Raw genomic sequence first — 13,793 nt, 5'->3', positions numbered from 1 at the left:
ACAGAAATCCTACTGATTCCTCAAGAAGTAAAATGCATATTCTAGTCATATCTTAAAACTCCTGGGAGGAAAAGATTTACCCAATTTGCAGATAAAATAACTAAAAAGCAGAAGATAAAATGTTCCATTTGGAAATATCTCTCTTCTGAAATACGGAACAGAAGTGTTTCATCTCTAAAGCTAATGCTTTTTCCTCCTGTTCTCTGGGGCTACTTTACCTATGGTAACCCAGTGATGGTACCATTCTGAAGTTCAGGCAGTGTGGAAAGCCTACTCAATTTGAAGCAGAGATGACTCCATAGTAAGAAGCATGTTAAAAGGTTAATGCTTGACAGGAAAAAACAAGCCAAAATCAGATAGTTCCACACATCTCCAGAGAAAAGGGGTCTTATCGCAATAAAGGGACAATGAGTGGGAGCAGCCAACTGGATCATTCACATGTCAGGACAGCTGAGAGTCATTCCCTCTTTGATTCCACAAATGTGTTAAAGATTTCTCCTGAGCCAAATTCTGCACACAGATGCATTACTGTTGTCACTAAAGTTTGTTTTTTGAGAAATATATATATATATATATATATATATATATATATATATATAAGAAATTTATTGTTCCAGTCTCTTTCTATAGAGGCTAAGATAATAAAAGGTTCGATGCATGTCCCCAAGTACAGCTTAAAAATCAAAGGCAGGTTGATATCAGGTAATTAATGGAAGAAATGATTTGGGTGGTGTTTTGCACAATTGATGATAGTCAAAAATCAAAGGAATTTTACAAATATAAATTGTTACCAAAACTCTTAAAAGACATTATTTACTCCCACCCCCCCAAAAAAACCCACTAAATAACAATGCCAACATTTGATGACTAAATACGTAAGAAAACTAGTAAACACAATGTCTGTACTTCCTTGTTCTCAGATTAAGAATAAATAAGAAGAAAAAAAGAATAAATATGAAGAGCTACTTTGAGGATCCACTAGATGACAAGCATCATTTCTCATCTAATTATTTCTTCACCACAATGAAGATGAGATGAAAACAACTCTACAAAAACTGAAGAACAAGGGTTTTTCTTGTTTTTTTTTGTAGTGCTCATTCAAGACAACATTAAATTATACATACTGACTTAAAAAGAAAACTATCTTTCTGATTTAGAGAGAAGTGTGCTCTACGACCCTTAGTCAAACAACCCAGATCCCCTATGATCTATATAGACATGAGTAAAAAGATATTTTCTGATCCCACTGGTACATTTATCCAAATGCATGTTATTTAATAAGAGTTATTCATTCATTATTCCATTTAAATAAAAATCTTGATATTTACTTGGACTGAGTGGATAAGAGAAAAACAGAAAAGAGAAAAGAAAAAATGAGTATATGCCTTGAATCACTCCATCATATTTCAAAAAAAGGGATTATTTGCTGTGTGTAAAAACAAATAAACAATTAGCATACACATGATTTTACAGTGAGAGGAACCAGTTAGAGCATGTATAGTTAAAACATCTTTCACTGGAAGAACCATGTTGCAAGACACAATAAGTTTTATATAAGCCAATTTATACTCGACAGGATGATAGAACGTTAAAGAACCCAATTTAAAAAGCCATAGAATGATGCAGATATTCTTAAATATAACAGTATTAAATACTTAGTAGAATGTATATATTTCATGTTTCAGACCAAAAGTGAAATGTTATTGATGAAAGATATTCTTTAAAATTTAATTTTTACGTTAACTCTGAAAATAATTTTATGATGCACTTTTAATGAAAACAAAGTGTTCTCATATTGTGCTCTGTAAAAGTTGCAGTTTTATGGAAAGTATGCAGTTTTATATATAACTAAATATAGTTACCCTATATTGGTAAGATAATTGCTGTTTATTGAGTACTTCCCATGTTCCAGGATCTGTGGTAAGCACATAATGTTCATTATCTTACTAAATCTTTACAAGAACATTATGAATAGGTATTATAATTGCTGTTACATAGATTAAGAAATTGAAGATTGCAGAGGTTAAATACGTTCTTCAAGGTCTTAAAGTTGTGATGCTATTTTTTGAATTCAGGTCTCTTGTATCTTCAAACACTGGTTTTTTTACTATTGTGTTATGCTGTGTTACAGTCTCAATTCCCTGTAACAATGAAACAAATAGGGCAATGAAGCCATATATGCATTTCTGTCTGTTTCTCTCTCTCTCTTTGTGAAGTAGATTACATAAGAATCTTGAGGAAAAGGTAAGAAAATTGTATGAGAAGTCAAGGCTGTGAAGCCATGCTGTCAATACTTAAAAAGCTCTTATAATCAGGGGTGGTCCCTCAATATTTAACAACAGATGAAATACACTGTGCAGGCTATAGCTTCTACAAGTAGCTGTAAGAAGGGAACTTGAGGGAATCTTGGCTATTTGTGCATGACCCAGGATTTCTTGCAGTTGGACCTTCACCAAGTCCAGGTATCCAGGACTGTTTGGCCAGGGGGAGAGAGACAGGAAGAGAGAATGGCAGCTAGGAGTCATGACAGTCTATTGGAGTAAGCTAGCATGGACTCTTTGTCCACTTTGGACTGAAGGAACTTGAGATTATTTGAGAGGTTTCAGGAGGGCACTGGGTAGCAGTTGTTCAGAATCGAAATAGAAGTGTTCATCAACCAGTACAGTTGTGCCAACAGCTAAATATCAATCATGCTTAGAAGAATTTTTGTTGTCTATTTCCTGCAAATTCTTACTATGATGACAGTCCCCACATGCTTTGCCTTGATGGCAAAATATTTATTCACTACAACTTTAGGTTGTTCACAGTAAATACAAACAGGTTTTCAATGTTATGTAGTGCAAAGGTAAAGCCTCTCCTAGTCATCAGCCAACTTACCCATAGCACAAAAACCTTCCCTTTAACCATTTAATGGGTCTTTCACCACATGCTTATTTCCACTTTGATGGGGCATTCTGTAGATCAAGCAGACTGACCACATGTCAGTTGCTACATCTTTCTGGTAAAGTCCTGCTACTTCTACCACTTGGCACAACTTCAGTGCCTGGTTAACTTGGCAGGATGGGGCCCAGCATGAAGGATGCCAACATCACAGGTTCAAATGCCATATGGTACAATTATCTGTTTTTCTGTTTTCAGCCACAGATTTTACCTCCTAATATCTGCCACCCATATATACTCTTCATGCTAGAACTGACACAGATCAAGTCAGTATTTTTGAAGCACTCCAAATCCTTAAAAGGAAGAATTGATACCTCTTAGGATTCAATTGCATATTTAAAAAGATAGAGCCTTAGCCAGGCTTGAGTTTCAGTTCAAACACTCAGCCAGATTCTCCCTGGGGAGCTCTGTAAGGAAGCACTATAGGGCCTTTGAGTGTGCTCACATAACTGCTTCAGTTCATTAAATAGCACCTTGGCTTTCCTGTTTTAAACAGAGCTGAATGTCTCCAATTTATGTGAACAATTAAACAACTGCTAAATAAACAGTATTTGGTGAATAGTGAATCAGCAAAAGAAGTTTCTCGTGCCTCCTGGAAATCATCTGCTGGCAATCACCACTTTTCTCAAAATTTTATAAAGCAATTATTCCTTTCATAGAATACTGGATATGGAAGTTTATGATGAGTAAAGGAAGAATACGGAAAACAATGAGATTGAAGTTGAAACACACACACTAACACAAAGATTGTAATATAACGAACAGTGTTAATGCAACTAACGCACTAAATGGTGAAAAATCAATGAATTAGTGGTATCTGTTATTAGATACTTTACATTTATGGACAATTCTAATGACTTTTAAAATTGCAATATCCTCCTGAAAGTGTCTTTGGCTCAAGAAGAAAACAAAACAAAACAAAACAAAACAACAAAAGGAATTTTCTGGTTATCCATGTTGAGAATTATGAAAAAGAAAAATAAATGGCATTCATATATCAACCAAATACCCAGGGTAGGCATTTTTGCTCCATCACTCTATTCTGTTTAAGGGACTTCAAATGTGATCAACTTTACACTGAATTCTGCTGTATGGTAAATACTGTTGTAGCAATATTTCGGTAAGTCTCACCACCTGTGCCAAATCTTTTTTGTCAGATTTATTTGCAAAGAAAACCATTGATTTATTTCTGTTTCATCTGCCCTCTCTGACCCTTCCATACCCATGGTAATGAATAGAAAAATGGTCAACAAGACCTGAAAGGAAAGAAAAGGAAAAGCAAAGGTCAACAGAAGTGTACAGAATAAAAAAATCAGGCACTGGGTACAAGAGGCAACCCAGTGTTTATCAGGTCCCACATTTATAACATGGCTTTTGAAATTGGTCTTTTCTGTAGAAGTTTGAACAGATATATGCAAATGAAATATTTCCAAAAGCATGACAATTTTTCCCCATTTTTAAGTTTAATACATATTGTGTAAATGAATTCTAAATAAGCCATTTATTATTTCAGTACCTTTACTACATGGAAACTGATCGAAACCTCACTGAAGATGGATCTTTGCAGACTTGCACACACACACCCAAATTTGGTAAAATAGAAAATACTAAGCAACTATTTCTTATATCTGTCAGTATGGAGAAATATACAAATCCTTTACTACAGCTTTTATTTTCTTTTTGACTCCACCTGTGTTCTCATTATGGTATTATCTGATGAAGTTGATTAATGACCACAATTAAGGTAAAATAGCACAGTATTTAGGATAGAAAGAGTAATCCATGGAATTTCTTTAAAGATACCTCCTTTATATGTAAAGTTATTGTATTAGAGTATTTTTTTAAAAAATAAGAGATATCTCAAATCTTCCTTAAATAAAAAAGCAGAAAATTACCTTACAACATTTTGGTATTTTATGCTGGTGTGTATGAAGGATTCCATCTTCTTTGATGTCATTCAACATATTTCACCATTTTACTACTCTGATCAGATTTTCATGAGTTATGTCTCTCATGAACATTTTTCCACATTTCATACTGAACATTTTGTCAATGCCTCATTCAGAGTCATACTATTAACCCTGAGATAATGCTTTCCAAGCTTTAATGTACATATGAATTACCTAGGGATCTTCTTAAATTGCAAATTTTGATTCAGTAGATCTTGGCTAGGGATGATATTGTGCATTTCTCCAAGCTCCCAGGTGGTCTCTGTACTCTACTGCACAGATCACATCTTGAGTAGCAATGTGCTAACACCTCCAAAAAATGGGTTGAAAACCTAGTGTCCATTTCTGGAAACATGTTCACTGAAATGGACTCTAAACTAATGAGCACCTACTTTTATTGAACCACAAATTAAACAAAATGTCACTTAATACAGGGCAGAAGGACATAATGTTAAGTTCTTTATTAGTATCGTTATATTGACACATTCTAAAAATGCTGATCTGCAGTGAATTCTTACGAATGATTTCATCTTTGGGAGAGTGTATGTATTTATATCCTAAAAAAAAAAAAATCTTAAAAGCTTTTAGACATTACCATTACATGGTAAAAAAAAAAAAAGAAGAAGAAGAAGAAGAAGAAAAAGAGAAAAAGAAAGAAGAAAGAAAGAAAGAAAGAAAGAAAGAAAGAAAGAAAGAAAGAAAGAAAGAAAGAAAGAAAGGGAGGAAGGAAGGAAGGAAGGAAGGAAGGAAGGAAGGAAGGAAGGAAGGAAGGAAGAAGAAAGGAAGGAAGGAAAGAAGGGAAGAAGGAGAGAGAAAGAAAAAAAATCCGTGAGTACAGAAATGGATACCAGATACAAAATGTGAGAAATTAGGCAAAAAGTCCTTGTTTTCTGTTACTTGTTTTTAGAAACTGAGAATTGATGGTCTGAAAGTACAAATGAAGAACTGATCATATGATGTCAGGTTTGACAGATGGGTTAAAATCGTATTGGTCACTTCTCAATTTACTACATAAAATAAGCTAAGGATGAACAGCTATGAGGCAGAGCTTGAGACCTGAGAAGTACTGAGGCAGAAGACCAGCTTCCATTTGACTCATGACTCCTGTATATGAATACAAATCAATGTACACACACACACACCCATAATTTCCCCCTGTTTATTTTCCTTCCGCATCCTATCTCCATTTTCTCCTTTAATTTCTCAAAATATACTTCTGGGAAAATTAAGTGGCTCGTTTACATCTCTGGGAAATGGACACCCAGGACATTTCAAATACTTTATTTAGAACAACCACCTTCTCTGCTCAGCTACCTGCAATTGCTCACACGTCTACCACTGCATTTAATAGCACTGCTTTCTTCAGTTTTTAATTAAGTTGTTAGAACTAGTCTGAATGTACTTGGTGTCCTAGTTTAAAGCTATAAAATGACCAAGAATAACTAATTAAGGGGATGCAGGGGTTTTCTTTAACTTGTGTTATTTGTGTGAAGTGAAGGCAGGGGGCAGGGTCCTGGAGAAAGTTGATGACAGAAGAACACATCCTGTAGGATGATTCCTATTCTGGTCAAGCTTCTCTTTACTTTCCCCCTAATACTGACCTGTTATAAAAATGCTTAAAGAATTGAATAAGTAAGTACCCACTAGGCCTGAGCTCTACACAAATCTGCTGAACAAAGTGCAAGCCGTAAAACACCAAAGAAAGAAAAAGTTGATAACTGTTGACTTTTTTTTTAATTGGCAACATCTAATTACAAGTATTCTACCTTTAAGGTATTTGACTGAAATTTAACTTTTATGAAAATAACCAAATACAAAATTAATATTTGGGAGGTAACTTCATTCTGAATCTTTTGAGGAATGTTTCCGAAGGTGAAAATAACCTAACACAGGCTACCACTACTACTACTAACACAGTAGTACAACAGAATGTAGAATTACCCAAAGATCATGCTACTATTCAAATATTGTGACTTTTCAAAAAGTACATCTCTAAATGCTTGAGATTTCTGGTTTCAAAACATTAAAAAAAGGAAAAAATTAAGTATCAGAACCGAACATAGCTGTATTACATCAGTAGTTGATGCTATGATACCATAAAGTGCCAAAAACTAAGGGCATAATTTATGACCCTAAAAACACAGCCATTAAATGGCTTAAATTGCAGAAAAGGAATAGTGAAATAACATGCAATTCTTTTTTTTTTCAATAGGGAGGTTTGTTAGTCTGAAATTAATGTCTTCATCTATAACACTTTAACAACTTGTTCTGTGTACAAAGTTCTACTGAGGAATAAAAGTCCCAGATTTTAAAATCCAAAATCTGTTACTTTGTTGGGTAAGATTCTGAGTAATATAGTTCCATAGGCTACAATTCTGTACCTTTTTTCTTTAAGACATTTCTTGATGTGAATTTCAGGTCACTGTCATTTTGAAATATAAATCCTCTTGCAAGTTTCCTACCTGGTAAAATACCTTCTCACAATGGTATGCTTTTATATTCTTCACTATCTATTACGGCATCAATGAAATTGTTGGGAAAATATTTTTTTTTTTTTTTTTTTAGATTCAGTCCCTCAAAATGAGTCCAAATCACTTTTCTAACCTTCAAATCCTATCATGCCAGAGGGCTGCCTCCTGGTTGGCATTTAGAGCAACTGCATGATAGCCCTTATCTTTTCCAGTCATTCCAGGAAACAACCTCAACAAGCCACTCCTAAGTTGAGCTCCCACAGATATGTGGGTAAATGACCTCTACAACATTCTCTGCATGATGTCTGCCTTTGAGTAGGAACTCTTATGTATGCGCTTTCGTTGTAAATATCCCTAAAATTCAGTTATATCTTCTACAAAGTTGGCCTTGGCTTAGATAGGCAAATATCACCATCAATCTATTCTACCTAGGCTCTATTTCCTCAGGCCTTGAACAAAGGAATCATAAATTCCATTTTCAACAATGTCTCCTTCCATGGCTCCATGTCTCTCCACTTGTCTGAGAAACTAGAGAAGAAACTATATTGTTTAATTCAGAAAAAAAAAATGCTTTCCCTTGAAAATGATACAGCTAACATTTATTAAATGCTTCGCATATATCAGGCAGTGTTCTAAAGTCCTTGGGAATTCACTGACTCGGACTTCTGATCAATCTTATCTGGCACTCTTATTATTCCCATTTTTTAAGTCAGAAAGCAGAGAGCCAGAAGTTAAATTTCTTGTCCAAAGTCACAACTATCATTTTGTGAAATCAGGATTAAAACTCAAGCTTTGAGTGTGGGGACCACACTATTACCCACAATGATATATTGCCCTATAATACTATGTTGGCAAAGTAGAATCTCTTCCCTCCTTTAATACCTATCCTAATCCTATGTTTAGAAACTGCAAGTCTGTGGCTTTTGACCACTTTCACCCATTTCCTCTACCCTCTACCCCACCTCTGGCAACCACCAATCTGTTCTCTGTTTCTAGGAGTTTTTTTTTTGTTTTGTTTTTTAGATTCCATATGTAAGTCAGATCATACAATATTTGTCCTTTTTTGTCTGACTTATTTCACTTAGCGTAATGCTCTCCAGGTCCATCCATGCTGTTGCAAATGTAAGGTTCTTAATATGGAGAAAGGTTTGGGTTGGACTCTGAGCAACATGTCATGATAATCAATAATTTACATGAAGACTCTGGATTCTGGGAAACAAACTGAGGGTTGCAGAAGTGAGGGGGGTGGGGTAACTGGATGATGGGCATTAAGGAAGGCATGTGATCTGATGAGCACTGGGTGTTATATGCAACTAATGAATCATTGAACACTACCTCAAAAGCTAAATGATGTACTATATGTTGACTAACTGAACTTAATAAAAAAATAAGTAAAAAAATAAATTACCAAAAAAACTGAAGACTCAGATGTCACATTTTTAAAATTCTCAAAATAAATGAGATTTGGAACATAACTAATATTGGGATATTATAATAAATTACTTTAAGTTGTAATGAATGGTCAAAATTAAAGGAAAACAAAGAATAATGTAATGCTCTGGTTTGGAATAAAAATAAAATACATAAAATTTGGTTTAGCACTCATCATTCAACTGCCTTAATAGATATAAATTATATATATATATTTATTACTACGAAGTATAATGCTATCTCTTTCTTCAGAACATCTCTAAAGTACTAGGTACCATATTTAAAAAGTCAATAAATTGGGTGCCTGGGTGACTCAGTTGGTTAAGTGACTGCCTTCGGCTCAGGTCATGAGCCAGGAGTCCTGGGATGGAGTCCCACATCGGGCTTCCGGCTCAGCGGGAAGTCTGCTTCTCCCTCTGACCCTCTCCCTTCTCATGCTGTTTCTCTCTCTCTCTCTCTCAAATAAATAAATAAATAAAATCTTTAAAAACTCAATACATAGTTTTCATCCCATAGGAAAAAAATAAAACGAGTCGTGTCTGGGAAATAGGCTTCTAAATCAATGACTGAAAAATTGAGAAAAATTTGACTTGGAGAAGAAAAACAAGAGAAAGAAAATCATTGTCATGAAGAAGAGATTCTGTCTCCCTCTCTCTTTGCCCCTCCCCACCGTGCATGTGCTCGCTCTCTCTCTCTGAAATAAATTAATGGTAAAAAAATTAAAATTAAAAAAATTAAAAAAATTATAATTAGAAAACTAAGATGTAATTATAATTTTGCTCGGTGAGGACAGAATTTTAAGAGTATGTGGTAAATAATTTAAATGGTTCGTTGTAATGTCAAAAAACCTACTGCAATATTTTTCAATCAGTAGACTCCAATTCATACCTTCACTGTGAACATTTGTTGGGTATGGGACCAACTTTGAGCAATATATATACTCTCTTCTTGTTACATAGTGTAACAAGTGAGTTTACATAGTGCTGCAGCAACCAAACGCACTCTGAGAAAGCAGAGGCCTAACGTAACATCAGGATAGGAAAAAAAAAAGTTCACCTGAACATACAAATATTTTCCTGTGAGTATATTAGAATGGTTAAAAGGAGAAAGAGCAGTGCTTAAATTAAACTAAAAGAATATGTGATAGTCATTGGAGCTTTTCTAGATTCTGAGAGGCGTAGTTATATTGCATTAATATAATAGCAGTGAGCTTATTTAAATTATTGTTGAGGGTAGAAGTGTGAGCAAGAGAAATAAGTTTTTTTTTTTTCCTTCTTAATCATGACAATGATTCTGTTATTCAAAATTGTGCCACTAATACAAGTCATTTTAAATCTCTGGTCTAACGTACCATCGTCCAGTACAATTTCCTGTGATGAAGGAAATGTTCTGTGTCTCTACTAATATATTAGCTCCCAGACATATATGGCTATTGATCATTTGAAATATGGTTATTCAGACTAAAAATGACTTTTTTGTTTGAAAAACTAAATCTTTTCTTTTGCTTTACTCAATTTTAATTTAAATAGCCACATGTCGCTAGTAGCTATCATACTGGACTACATAGGTCCAAAGCATCCATCTCCACTGTCGGGACTAGATGCCATGGATTCCAGAGTGTTCTTGATCTACTAGTGAGAACAGTCTGGACAGATCATTGCTCCTTAGGCGCCCATTTTACAGATTCCCTGCCAACCATTTCCCATCTGATAACATATTTTTGCACACAAATGGCAAACAGTTAACTTGGTTAGTAACTTTGACTTCTCATACGTCTGTCCTTTGGTTGGAATTCCCATTTTCAAATTATCACTTACTGTCATTTAAAAACATAAGCGATTTCATCAATTAGTGTGTGGGTATGTGTTTTATGGGGTTATTTCTCTCAGAGTAAAATTATCCTCTTTTTTTAATGGATCTAACTCTCAGCCAGAATTGTAAATCAATTATATACTAAATAATGACTAACTGAATTCATTTGTTAATATTTAATGATTGCTAAATATTTTACATCCTGTGCTAGTCACTAGTGATCCAAAATGATTAAGCATTGCACCTGCCCTTGAGGAACTTACACTCTTTAAATGCCATAGCACTGTAAATAAGCCAATTCATTTTCCAAAGCTGACTGACTTAATATGAGTCCCCTGGGGAACCGTCAACAATAAATATGAGTTTCCCAGCAAGCAGAAAGTATTTATTGTACAATATCCTTCCTTTGGACATGCTAGTCACCAGCACCATTGTTAATTTATTAGATGCTATTTGGAGTTGGCAGAAATCCTATATATATATATATTCATAATAAAGTGAACTATTTTTTTTCTCTTTGAGTCAAAGACATTATTGCTATTCGTCTATTTATAAGCATTTAAAGATTTGGGTTCAAGCAAATCATGGGTAAGTTCAGTTCATTTTTACAGTGCTACCCACGATGTGCAGAATAACCTTAAATATTTAAAAATTGACTTTCAAATTAAGTTGAACATAATTATAAGCTTCATGACTTTAAAATTTCACTATCCTATCTGTCCTATTTTTTAATAATGCTGGTAAAATATTTTCCCATAGGTTAAATTTGCTCTAATACTTCAGATATCTATTTATCCATCTTTATATTTCCACAAGAAATATCATTTTCTTTTAAATCAGGTAATTTTATTAGGCTTCAAGCATGCTAGGGTATTTTGATGAAGAAAAAAACAGATGTTAAGATAGGAATATTAATGAGAAACCAAGTACCTAAAACTTGAAGGATTCCCCCATTTAGTTTAAGGTGACACAGCTATTAGAATATCAGCCTCCTTGTGCCAAATACAAATAAACTACTTATCTTCTCCTTGAGGAGAATCTAGAAATATTCTCTTGTCTCCGTTTTTCATTACTTTAGAAGGATGTTGATTCCCATAGGATGTTTGAAGGAAAAAGTCCCCAAATTAGTGTTTTATTATGTAAAGATATGGAATATTTTGAACTCCACATCTAGGCATCTCTACTGTTTGACTAGTATAATTAAATCTCATATTTACTTGGGGTATTTGGTTATTAAAAGGTGTTTTGCATCTGTAATTACATTTATCCTCACAGATTAGGCTGTGAAGTTACACCATGAAGTTAGACTCGTGCCTGTTTCCACCCCCACTTCATCAACATTTAACAGATGGTAGAATGAGACATAGGTTATTTAAATGACTTTCTTAGATTCATATAGTTGGGGTGTGCCAGAGCCAAGCCTTGGCATCTGACTGCAGGTCTGTAGCTGTTTCTACCAGGCCAGAAGCCAGAGAATATGTAAGTTTCAGGTACAGCCAAAATTTGTTTTAAATTGTAAGTTTGTCATTCTGTACAAGGCATATTTCTCTTAGATCTTTGTCATGACTGCACCATGAGTACATCCCATATGGTTATTAATTGTAGCGCATAGCTTCATTTGTATAGAGCAGTTTACCAATAATTTCAAGGCTACCTTTGTAGAAAATCTTTTTAAGTTACCAGGACTACAATATCAACAATAACAAAAGTTATTTAATGTGCATGGGTCATTAAATTCAAAGTCTAAAATTACTTAATTGTATGTTAGTGCTTTAAATATAAGCCAGAATCAACGACATACGTTGATTGGACCCCGGATGCTGTTCACAGGTCACTGCATTTTTTTCCATGTAACATATATTCTGATTTCACCTCTTATGCACTCAGAATCCATGAAAGTAATGTTATTACTCTAGATTCTTAGGTCATGGGACTCATGAAATCATCTTATAATATTCATATTATTGAGTAATATCATATCCATCTGCTTTTTACCTTGAATTTATCTGTGCATTTCAAATAAAAATAAAATAGATAAGAAAAAATTTATCAACTTCCCACAATTCATCAAAGTCAAAGGAAATGAAATTTCCTTAAATGAGGAAGGGATATTTTTTAAGGAAAAAAGAAAGAATAAGGTAGATTGTAGTCATTATTGGCCAACTTTCTGAGAAGCCATTATACTTAGAAGATATATTCAGAAACATGTTTTTGTTGTTATTTGAAAATGAGAGTTTGACTTAAAATGAATGGTTAACTTCTTTTGTATAAGCATATTATCTGCAAAAAAATGGGGAAAATGGCAAAGAGAAGGGCAAACAATGTAGAAAAAAACAACAACAACCACAACCACAACCACAACAACAATACATGAAGGAAATAGAGGCTCTCAGAATCCTGTTGTTGGAAGGAACTGTAGTGATCATCTCATTTATCACTAAAACAAATAGAGGGACTCTCGCTAGCCCACCCTTAAGGATGAGACCCCCTCTGCTTGAATTTATTTAGAAACAGTAAGTTCCTTTCCTTTCCATTAGACATTTGCCTATCTAAGTTCCTTTCCCCTTGAGGTCACCTATGCCTTTGTTATATAAAATCTATTCTTTCTTATGTGGATTAAAAACCGCTATTTTTTTTTTTTTTTAATTTTAGAGGAACCATTGGCCTAACTCATCCTATACTGTGAATCCTTTATATAGTAATAATCTTCCTTCAGTAATAATCTTCATGACAATTCCTTTTGAGACTATTAGGTGGGTTAATTCCTAAGGAATTTACCTGCAATTTCTGAGTATTTTAACCATATCAAAGTGTTTTGCTCTCATGAAGCCTTGTCTGAACATCCTATCAGCTTCCCTATGTTCCTAGTCCCTATTTAATTGCAGTTGATAGAGTGTACTTGTGGTCACCAAGACTGTATCTTTCCAAGGATAACTAAGTATATAATAGTATATTGGTATTATTTATTGAGCACTCTCTATATACCAAACATTGTCTCAAACTAGAAGAGAATACTGATTTCCAGACTTCTAGAATATTGGTCTGCCTGCTAAAGATTGTATCATAACCTAGCCACCTGAGAAGTGTGACTTTCCTGGTTATGCTGATGATAGAAATTCATCATTATTAATCATTTGTCATTGTGATTAGAGAGAGAGGAAAATTCCCTACGTCGGCAGAAAAGCCTCAA

General features: G+C 34.2%; 1 protein-coding gene across 2 annotated transcripts in view; it reads right to left on the bottom strand.

Annotated features, from left to right (window-relative positions):
• The window catches only part of LRP1B (LDL receptor related protein 1B), a 1,880,289-nt gene that overhangs the window by 1,225,414 nt on the left and 641,082 nt on the right, over nucleotides 1-13,793 (bottom strand). The gene's annotated exons all lie outside the window — the stretch shown is intronic.

The sequence above is a fragment of the Eumetopias jubatus genome, unplaced genomic scaffold, assembly GCF_037043125.1.
Source record: "Eumetopias jubatus isolate StellerSeaLion01/CBP00866 unplaced genomic scaffold, mEumJub1_p1.0 scaffold_3, whole genome shotgun sequence".
NCBI lineage: Eukaryota > Metazoa > Chordata > Mammalia > Carnivora > Otariidae > Eumetopias > Eumetopias jubatus.
Note: the sequence above shows the minus strand (reverse complement) of the source record. Positions and strands in the feature narration are given on the sequence as shown.